The sequence below is a fragment of the Dioscorea cayenensis genome, unplaced genomic scaffold (assembly GCF_009730915.1).
Source record: "Dioscorea cayenensis subsp. rotundata cultivar TDr96_F1 unplaced genomic scaffold, TDr96_F1_v2_PseudoChromosome.rev07_lg8_w22 25.fasta BLBR01001278.1, whole genome shotgun sequence".
Classification (NCBI taxonomy): Eukaryota; Viridiplantae; Streptophyta; class Magnoliopsida; order Dioscoreales; family Dioscoreaceae; genus Dioscorea; species Dioscorea cayenensis.
Window position 1 is genome coordinate 3,660 of NW_024087669.1, and position 11,791 is coordinate 15,450.

The 11,791-nt window shown below is 42.0% G+C and overlaps 1 non-coding gene across 1 annotated transcript; it reads left to right on the forward strand.

The window, feature by feature from the left end:
• Window positions 1-5,131: 5,131 nt before the first annotated feature.
• LOC120256057 lies at window positions 5,132-5,238 on the forward strand. The gene has a single exon (XR_005535175.1). It is a non-coding gene; the product is annotated as a small nucleolar RNA R71 (small nucleolar RNA).
• The last annotated feature ends 6,553 nt before the right edge of the window (window positions 5,239-11,791 follow it).

Below are 11,791 nucleotides of genomic sequence, written 5' to 3' on the forward strand. Positions count from 1 at the left end.
TCGTAACCTTGAATTATAGAGGAGAACCTCGGTCCCCTTCCTTGAAATGCTTACCTTGTTTGATGTGTCGGTCATGATACTCCTTAATCCTTTTTCTTTGTAAAGCAAGGAATTTTTCATATGCCATAGTGCGCCATTCATCCAACTCACTAAGTTGGAACTTCCTCTTATGGCCGAGTTAGATGAGGGTCGAAATTTAATTGTTTAATAGCCCAATATGCTTTTATGTTCCAATTCAACGGGTAAATGGCAAGCTTTCCCGTAGACTAGCCTATAAGGGGTTGCTCCAAGAGGTGTTTTTATATGTCGTCCGATATGCCCGTAGGGCATCATCCAAAATGATCCGTCCAATCCTTCCCTCGTGGCCGACTTACGATTTCTCCAAAAATTCATTTCAATTCGCGGTTGGAGACTTCAACTTGCCCACTAGTTTGAGGGTGATATGGAGTTGCAACCCCGCGTGATACTCCATATCGCCTGTGGTGCTCGCAAACCGTGAATTACAAAAAAATGAGTCCCCCGATCGCTGATGATCGTTCTCGGAGTACCAAACCTGGAGAATAGCTTTTTTTCAAAAATTTTCACTACCACTGCGGCATCACTTGTGGGGACGCCCGTGTTTCCACCCATTTAGAAACATAATCCACAAAGAACTCAAAAATGAACTCGGTTACCACGGGAACTAGGAAAGGGCCCATGAAATCAATCCCCCACACATCGAACACCTCACAAGCTTGGGTCCAGTGTATGCATCTCATCTCTCCTTGAAATGTTTCCAAATCTGCTAGGCACCTATCGCAAAGATTGAACAAACTTCGTGCATCTTGAAAAATGGAAGGCCAATAAAAACCTCGGATCTAGAATTTTTCCTCGGTTGTCCCGGTTAGCATCAGTAGTGTCCCCTCAGGGGACCGGCATGACAATGCTCCAAAATAGAATACCCTTCTCGAATGAGATACGCACCTCCTCACCACCGATCAACGCAAGTTCTAAACAAATAGGGATCCTCCCGTAAATAATATTTTCGATCGTAGTAGAACTTTTTTTCCTTTGTTGATAAGTTAGCCCATCTCGACGCCGTCCCTAGCAAGTAAAGATAGTTTGCAAAATCAACGAACCACGGAGTTTCTTCTTCTCTCAAGATCCGAATGCTAAACAACCGCTCATCATGAAAAACCATCATTTATCTCCCTTCTTTTCCTGGTGCTCCCAATGGGACCACAAGGCGAGATAGGTGGTCACCGCCAAGTTTTCGCCCCCGCTTATCCTTGATCTCTAAGTCAAATTCTCAAGCAAGAGTACCCACTCGGATCGCATTTGAGGTTTTGCATCCCCTGCTTGCTCAACAAATATTTCAGAGCGGAATGATCGGTGAACACGATCACCTTTGATAGCACTAAATATGAACGAAACTTGTCAAATGCAAAAACCACAAAGAAGCATTTCTTTTCTCAATGGTAGTATAATTTTCCCGAGCCCCATTCAATGTCTTGCTTTGCATAGTATATAGGGTGAAAAATGACCCCCTCGACGTTGCTCCAAGAACCGCCCCTCACTCACGAAGTCGCTAGCATCGCACATGAGTTCAAAAAGGTAAATTCCAATCGGAGACACGATGATCGGGCTTCAACAAGGTTTTTTTCTTGAGGGTAAGGAAAGCGGTCATACACTCATCATCGAACCTCAAGGCCGTGGTCCTTCTCAAGGAGCTTTGTAAGTGGTCCGCGACTAATGAAAAATCCTTGACGTAATCTTCTCAGAAAACCCTCGCATGTCCCAAAAACTCCTAATGGCTTTCACCGACGCTGGGGAGGCAAACTGCTCGATAGTGGAAACCTTGGCCTTATCCACCTCAATTCCTTGTTGCGATATCTTATGACCCAAAGACAATGCCTTCCTTGACCATAAAATGACACTTTTTCCCAGCTTGAGAACCAAGTTAGTTTCCTCACATCCGCTAAAACCCGCTTCTAGATTTTTTTGAGGCAGCAGACAAAAAGAGTTACCAAAAACCGAGAAATCGCCCATGAAGACCTCCATGATATCCTCCACTAGATCGCCAAATATAGCTATCATGCATCACCGGAAAGTGGTCAGTGCTACATAATCCAAAGGGCATGCGGCAGTAAGCAAAAGTACCATAAGGGCATGTGAAGGTTGTCTTCTCCTGGTCTTCTGGGGCAATGGGGATTTGAAAATATCCGAGAGGCCATCCAAGAAATAGAATACGAAAGTGCCCCTCGCTAGTCGCTCAAGCATTTGGTCGATGAAAGGTAGAGGGAAATGATCTTTTCTAGTAGCATCATTGAGTTTTTCTCGTAGTCTATGCACACACGCCCAACCTCGCGGACTGCTCTAGTGGGGACTAATTCATTTTTCATTAGTGACCACCGCTATTCCCCCTTTCTTTTGGTACTACTTGTGCTGTGGCTTACCCACTCACCGCCGTAGATAGGGTAAATGATACCCTGCATCAAGAAGTTTGATCACCCTCACCAAGCACTACTTCTTTCATATTGGGGTTGAGCCTCTCGGGGTATAGCCGTGGCCTATGATTATCCTCCATGAGAATCTTATGTGTACGTATGGAAGGACTAATTCCCTTTAATGTCTCGAGATCTTCCACGCAATTGTTTTTTATACTTTTTAACACACTCTAAGGTCGGATTTTTTGCTTAGGAGTCGTCGCCAGGGCGATGATAATTGGGAGCTTTTGATCCTTCTCGTAGAAAAGCATACCCGTGTGTTCGGTAGCGGCTATTAGTTCTAGTTCCGTGTTTCCTCAATTGATGATTTCAGCCTCCCAAACTTCCCCTGCATCAATATCCTCGAATCCTCTACACACGCCTTCCGTGGAGTCGCTACTATCCATGCACTCTTCTATAGCGTGAATCTCACCTTCGGATGATCCCCGAGCTACTTTCCCGACAAAAAGATCTATTTCCTCATCATATTGATGAACCGGTATGCCAAAGGCATCGTAATTGTTCCTCACTTTCTCATGAATAGGATGGGGGAGGATTAGGTGGGATAAGCTCCACCACCGGCAACACACTATCGATTTCAAATAATGCGTGAATAGGTCTTGCACACCATGCTCTCCCCAAAGCGGTACAGCCCCGCCACATTGTAACGCCTGCACTCGCCTCCAAATGTCAAAAATGTGTGTACTGCCATTCCTTCTAATTCAAATGCCGTGAGAGATTCAAGTGGCGGATCCGAATATGGGACTTGCAAACAGGAGGCGCCACTCCAACCGCTAGCTGCATCCATAATGATAATGGATAGTGAATAATCGGGAAATATCAAAGAAAGAGAAATATTTATAGTGGAGAATAATTTCAAATGAATGGAGATATATGTACAAAAAGAAGCAGTATGAACAAAATAAAAAGAAACAATGGCTAAATCTATAAACTCTAAGTTTTTCCGAGTATTCCTTGTGGGTCCCCCAGCAACGGCGCCTAAAAACTTGATGAACGATCCGCAAGTGCACGGAGTCGTTGGTATACCCCTCGGCGAGCACGAGAGGGTCGATTCCCCGGCCCAAGAATCTACTCTTACTTCCTCTTTGCGTATTGTCTCAGCCGAATGATTCAAGGGTTTCTCTAATCTATTACTTGAAATAAAAAGAACTACAAATGGAGTCTATGATAAGGTAGGGGTATAAAAATCAGGGGAAAGAAATGGTCACGGATGCGGATTCCCTAGGGGCTACTAAAGTGCAAAGGATGCTAAGAATGTCATGCAATTGAAGGTTTGGACCCTAGAGATTTCCTAAATTAGATCAACCCGATGGTCACGGCAATTAACCCCTAATCCGGTATAAGTATTGACACGTAATTCCTTCCCGATCAAATCCTCACACGATTGCATTAACAAGCGGGAAATCCCCTAATTAGGGCCGGAACACAACTTGGTCTAGCCCTAATGGTGGAGGGGCATGAATCACCCGATGGTCACGGCGATTCGTACATGAATCCCTTCCAGTTGGTGTGTCTAGTACAAGGGCGATGGTCACGCTACCAAGTACAACCTAGCAGCTTGGTTTTACGTAGTTCTCATGTAAGCAACACATCAAATGCACCAAGAATGAATCACAAAAAAACACAACAATTGCAATAGACAAAAATTAAATCATCCAACATATAAAGTTCACCCCTAAGGTTCACCCAAGATCCGTGACCTTGGGGTCTACTCGTCCATGCAAACAAATACAAGCAACAAGTCCATGAAAAACAACTACAAATGGCATAGGAAAAACTCCCTCAAACAATGGAAGTAGGAAGACAAGCCAAGCTAGGTGGAAATGCTTCCCACGGACGCCGCGATGGGGGGCGGCTTCCCTCGTCGCCTACAAACTACCCAAAGAAGAGATCGATGATGATCTAGCCAAAACCGAAGCTTCTCCCTTTGATTTTTCCTTCTCCAAAAATGTGTGATCTTGCCTCCTAAAGACTGGTGAAAATCGGCTCCAAGAACTCTCCCAAAAACTCCTCCTTATGCACTAGAAAAATCGGTTTTATTTATATCCCGTCAGTCCATGCGGGCATCCATGCGGGCGCATGGAGCCCGTGAAGCTCATGCACCAAATGCCCAAAAAAACATGCCGGTGCTACAAGACTCACACATGTGTTTTGCTACAATGCTTATGCTACGGGTTTGCTACAAGACTCGAGGGTTGTGAAATTCCAAGAAACCTCACGGGCACCCATGCGGGCGCATGGAGCCCGTGAAGCTCACGTACCAAATGCCCGTAGAGATAAATAGTGATCACCACATGAACGCTACAAAGGCCGATCCCCAAAATGCTGCTGATGCCGAATTCATCCAATTTGCATTTTTTTGAGCCAGATTCGCACATTTATGATCTCGCAACAACAAAAGAACAAATTTATACTCAAACGGGCATCAATTCATCAAGATATACACAAATAATACAAGATCAATACGTATAAAATACGTACATTTAGGCGTTTATCAATAACTGTTCATAGTCATCTCTTTAATGAGCTATCGGCTTTCTTTGGGGGTCTTACTTCCTAAGGTACCTCCTACTACAGCATCAAGTAATTGCTTCGTGCTCAGGTTCAAACCATTGTAGAAAGTATGGATAATCATCCAATCAGGGAACCCATTCTGAGGGCATTTCTGCAAGAGATCCTTGAACCTATCCCATGTCTCAAAAAGAGACTCCGATTTCATTTGTACAAAGGAGGATATTTCATTCCTGAGCTTTACAGATTTTCCCAGAGGAAAATATCAGGCAAGGAAAGCTTCTACCATCTCCTCCCAAGTAGTGTGATCAATGATCGAGGTAATGAATGTAGCCATTGGATTACTCTCCCCTTCAAAGAAAATGGGAAGGGCCTCAACTTGATAGCATCATCCGCAACTCCATTATTCTTAAGCATGTCGCACATTTCCAAGAAATTAACAATGTGGATGTTCGGATCCTCATCAGCCAAACCATTAAACTATGCCGACATCTGTAACATCTGAATGAAGCCTGGCTTGAGCTTAAAACTCTGAGCTATAATCGGTGGCCGCACAATGCTAGACTGCGTGCCAAGAACTATGGGTCTTGCATAATCTGCGAGTGTCCTCTGCTGCTCATGTTGTTTACCCATATTATCAGACCCTTTAACTTCTATCTCAGCTTAATTTATCTGTTCTTACACAAGTTCTTTTCCCCATCTATGAATTCTTCTTTCAATGTCTAGATCATCGTCAACCAATGTCGAAGGGTTGCCTCGGGTCATAACCTGGTGCTGCAATCAAAGAGAGAAAAACAAATTAGAATGATGGAAGAATAAGAAAGTGTAAAATAGACAAAGTGATGAATAGCTAAAACAGCAAAGTGCAAAATTCTTCAAAAACGCCTATTCCTCGTTAACGGTGCCAAAAATTTGACACATCCTTTGCGTTTGTGTACCACAAGTGCAAGGGTTGTCAAAGTAATAAAGTACCCTGGTGAGTGGGTTGTCGTATTGATTGCTTCCCCACAAGTGTACTAGATCGCCAAGTAATACCTTGTGAGTGACACAAGGATCATATTCGACGGGGCTAAGAAGCACCTATTACTCCTCCATTACTTATTATCCAACCACACAACTTAAACATGGTGAACTACTCTAATACATGAAAGAAGGTAAACTAATACAAGTATAAAAATCACAGAGCAAGACAAGTGATTACAAGAGCAACAATGAGATACAAAGGCCTATGGATGAGGATCCTCTTGAGTGGTCATCATGATATAAGGATGCACGATAATAGCATAGCAAGGGTGATTTAGACCGAGGGATCTCAAGATTAGACCAATCCCAATTTCTCGGTAATTAAACCCTAATCCCATATGAATGTTGATAAGAATCTCTATCTAACAAACATCCCTACGATTGCATTAAGTACAAGAGGATCCCGAAATAAGGACACACTTACCCTAAGTCTATCCTTAAGATTCAGAGGGCTATCGACATCCAATTTCTCGGCATGTTAATACAAGCAAACCACTTTTAGTTTATTAAGGATCTAATACACACGAGTAGATCACATCTACGTGTACAACTCAATAAAAAACTACGGATCTCTCCATTTAGTAGTTCTAGGCATGAAAAACAATGAACTAAACCATAAATCAACCCAATGCATTTCAATTAAAGACAAAGCATCCAAAATACATGATGAACCTTCCAAGGTTCACCTACATCCGGTGGCCTTAGGGGTCTAATGTGCCATCATACAAACAAGCATAATAATGTCAAGCAAAGCAAGAAACAAATTCATAAATGACACTCCCTAGTCCAAATGGTGAAGAAGAAGAGCAAGGTCAGCCGAATGACGCTTCCTCTAGCCAAATGAATGTCGCATGATCCTTGGTTCCTCTTCCCTAGGTGATGATTCTCACCCCTTGAATATCAAGCTCTTGGTCACCTCTCTAGCCTCAACGATGTTCTTCTTCAAGATGTCTTTGTTCTCCTCTATCCTCTCCAAAGTAATGGCTGGCAAGAAAAATCCTCTTTCATGCCATAGAATGTGTTCTTATACCCCTCATGTATAGGGGCCGTATAGGGGTTAAAAAGAGGCAACAAACTCTCAAAAATAAGCCATCCCGGGGTCATTCCCAGGGTCAATGAGGCCCTCATTGAGGATGTCTGGTTTAAGCCAAACCCTTGCTTCTCTTGCTATAGTATCAATCCCAGGGTCAATCCCGGGCTGCATTGAGGCCGTATGGCCTAAAATAATTTCTTGCTCGAAAATTCTCCAGGTGCAACATTGACTGCTACAGTGATTTGCTGTAGTGCCACTACTACATTACTCCATCTACAGTAATTTGCTACAGTAAATACAATGCAGTATTGTGCCTAGTTTTCTTCTCTTTTTCACCCAAATCATATCTTCGTGTCCTCCATGGCTCATCCATGCCCTATGAAGCAAATAATAGTCGATTAAGCATAAAACGGGCATCGATTCTTATGAAAATACATGCTAGATGAATAAAATACATATACTAAAATATGTACATTTAGACACTTATCAATTATCCCCACACTTAAGTGTTTGCCTATCCCCAAGCAAACAAATCATGAAAAACAAAGACAATGATAACTGGCTAAATGTATTATTTATGGCTCAAATAAATACAAGAATCTACAAGCACTGGGTAATGATATACAGATGTTGAGTTACAAACAGTAAGCACAAAAGAAAGATCCTATCTCACCTCTTATATGTTTGTGCCATGTGTGTAAACCTTCTATCTCATCTACCCTGACCTGGTCTAGCCTGCTGACTTCAATCAGTAAAGCTCTAGATGCTAATCAATCCACAAACAAAGAATGCTGAGTGGAATGCTAAGTGCTACTCCAATGAACAAGTAAGATCCTTCTAACTCTTAAACTTGAACTAACTCCCTTTTCCTTCTCAGAACCTCTAGTAGGTAGTCAAAAAGATCACTAGGGTTTTTATTTTCATTTCATTTAATTTTTTTTTTGAATCCAACTAACATAGACTACACTAAAAATCTTTCTAGAGGGCGCACATGCTGGTTAGGCACAAGAGCCACCCAACTACTCGATTACAGTCTACATAGACGTATTCATGCTTCATTAGCAGAGGAATAATGACATAGACTCATTTTTTTCACATTCACCCTAGATCACGTCTTCAGACTACTCTACATGCCACAAAACTAGGGTTAGCTTAACAAGACTTAGAAGTTCTTATGAGTTCATTGAAGGATAGACCTTAGTAATCTAAGTCCAAATACTCAAAGTTGTGTGTTAAGCATACAATAGAGTTAGAGTAGTCATATTGGCTATTCCCAGGGCATCAACACAAGATTCAGTGCACAACACAATACTAGAGGTGAAATAGGATTCAATAGAGTACAACAACAAATATGTAACTCACATCAATCATTAATCCATGCTAGAAGAATCTCAAAAGAATGAACAAGCCATCATGGGTAACACTAGCATGGAAACAATGACCCAAATACATGAAATACACCCATCCCTACACCTAGTGTTATACATTATCCCTAATGTACACTAATCATGAAAAACATGGTTGAATAATAGAATAAGCAATGAAAATAATGGATGAGGGTGAAAATGAACTTACCCAGTTTATCTTGTGCAATTGGCAAAGAGTGACGCGAACATAAAGTATGGTGAGATATACATGTCAGGTCCGGCTTCCATGGGATATGGAGAGGCTCACCAAGCACCCTTAATGCCCTGCAAGGCAAAAAGGGCCATCATCATTCCAACTAAAATTTTAAAAAAAAAGATTTAATACTTGGGAGTAGTCAAACACACACATACTAGATAAAAGTAAATAAAGTTCTACACAAGGTTGGTTGGGCATAACCCTTCCCAACTTATTAGAATCAAACAAACACACATGCAGAAAGTAAAGCAAAACAACAAACTACAGAAATAAAACAAGTGTCCATGCTAAAAAGTGAAACTTATCGTCAAAAGCTGTAGAAGGCGGTGCAATGGAATAGGAAGCGGTGGTGGTCTGCGAGGATGATCCACGAGAAGAGATAACAAACTGATTGAAGTGCTATGTGAGCTGGCACTGTCCCTCTAAAATCCGGTAGATCTGACCTCGCATCTCTCACTGCTCGTGACGTATAGCGTAAATGTCATCCTCCATTATCTTGAACCGAGAGTCAAAGACTGATGGAAATGAAGTGCCAGGAGTAGCATGAGTGGGTGACTCATTAGACTCTGACTCTAACTCATTTGGGTCACGCTGACTAGATTCTCCCATGGTCAGGTGTCAGGCAAGTCTATAATTGCCACCTTTATTCTCCAATAACCCAATTGCCCGCAAGATGGGTGCTCCAAGAGGTGCCACATCCCCACAATAGTCATACCTTGAGTGTGGTCCAACAAGTTCATACTGTCAATCAATCTAGTAGTGTAGGTTCTTGTAAAGATGGCTCCTAAATGAACACACTGATCGTGATGAATGAATGCTTCGGCCACAACGTGCCCAAGATGGATGGGGTGCTACTCAATATTGCCATACATGGTGTATAAGTCTGCCTGTGTAACCACCCCAGTATTGTCAATCTGACCCCCAATAGAATGTTTTATAAGAGCATGAATATATCTATGCATGGGGTTTACAAAATGAGTAGCTTTCCGAGTGTCCTTAGTATCACTAGGTACTAGGGAAGTCCAATACTGGCTCGCACTCATGCATGGGGGATAATCAATGTTGAGTCGATTAAGCAGGGACATGCTAATGAACTCATCATCATAAATCCCTAGATATTTTGCAAACTCCATGTGATTCATTTCATGAGATTTTCCAAAAGCTTAGAATCGAATGGCATCTTCTATTCGAGTAATGATGTTTCTCTCATCTTGCTTTGCCTCAAAGGTGCTTAACACCTCCAATGTAAGTTGACGAAATGTAGGGTCATCGATTGAGAATAAATTCGCCCAACCATTATGTGATAATAATTCCTTTACTTGTTCATCCATCCCAAGTTCCCCTAAAATACTCCATTCAATGTGACAAAAGGTGCCAAAAGGTTTGGTCTTCAAAATGTCGTGTCTTGTTTTGTGAAGAGCACTAGAGAAACGGGGTTCTTTGGAGGTGTGAGCATCATTCCTTGGTCGTTTGGAGGCGAGTTTCTTGACATTCGGCATTCCTACATCAAGAATAAATCATATAAAGCTTAAAGGAATCCAAGATGGTTCAAAATGTGTCATGAAAAAGCAAGAAAAATGAATAAATTCAAGTGAATAGGGTCCATACGGCCGTATGGACACCATTCAACTTGCAAGAGTTTCCCCTCATCATGAAAATCAAAACTTTTGTACATAAAATCAAGATAATTTACAACCATGATGTTCATACCACACAAAACAAGCTAAATGATCAAAAAAATCCATAAACAATTCCATGAAAACCATAAACAATGAAGAAGATAGGGTTAGGATACCAAAAACCTTACCGACAAAAGATTGAGAAAACTAGAGTGAAGCTTGGAGAAAACCACTAGATCCACTTCTCAAAGAGGTTAGGAGATGAATTAGAAGAAAAAAGGAGAAGATTTAGCCATTGTTTGATGAAGAAAGAAGTGAAAATTTCGATGGAAGAAGAAGAAGAATGAGAAGAGAGAAAAGGTGGTAGGATCTTCAAGAAGAATCCGACCTCATACGGCCTCAATGAGGGCCTCATTGAGGTCGTATGCTCTAGCTCTCTTTCTCTGCATGGGGCAGATAGCCTCAATGAGGTCCTCATTGAGGTCGTATGCCCTTATTAATTTTCTCTGGATGGGGCAGATGGCCTTAATAAGGTCCTCATGTCTACGTTCAATGAGGTCTTCATTAAGGCCGTATGCCCTTATTAATTTCTCTGGATGGTGTAGACGGCCTCAATGAGGTCCTCATTGAGGCCGTATGCCCCTTGAAATGTTTTTCAAGGCTTTTATCACTTCTCTAAGAGCATGGGTAACAACGCCCCTTGCGTGTAACCGACAAGTACACATTTTTGTCGAGTAATAAATCCCAGGTGAGTGGGATATCGTATCCACAGGGAATAGGGAGTAAAAATACTTAAATTGCTACTTAACCACGTCAAAGTGAACAATGATAGTGTTGATAAAATTTAATGAAAACAAAGATAAAAAGAAACTGATAAGTGCTTGTGCGATATGAATGCGAAGCGTTCATTCCTTATGTTGAGCATTACTTTTTTCAAGATTTTAAACTAATATATGTGTTTTTATGTTACTTTCGTGCAGGTAGGGTTGTGAGGCCAAGTATGAAGGAAAGAAGCCAATGTGGATTACAATGCACCGATTTTGGAGGAAATCTTGCTAAGGTTCAAACACGAAGACATAGGTCGATGTGAGATGCTAGAGTGTGTGCCAAACTCCTCGTATTCGAGTTGGCACATCCATTTGGAGGGGCACAAAGGTAGTCACACTCGAGCATTCCGACTTATGCACATAAAATAAGAGCTTCACCAACGTGCCTATCATTGAAGATGCAAGTGATCCACGATGTGAACGTGTGCCCGTTTGCGTTACTCCGATGAAAGTATGGATTCGGGAAGCTATTCAGGCCAGATACTGTAGTACAGCAATGTACCAACACGGTAGATTGTATTGTAGTAGTACTGTTCACAGCCGGCCGAGAAAACAGGAGTTCAGAGGATCCACACGGGCGTGTGGAAATTATCCACGCCCGTGTAGAAATTCCCCACGGGCACGTGAAGCATCCACGCCCGTGTAGTCACCCGATTCCAGCCCTATTTA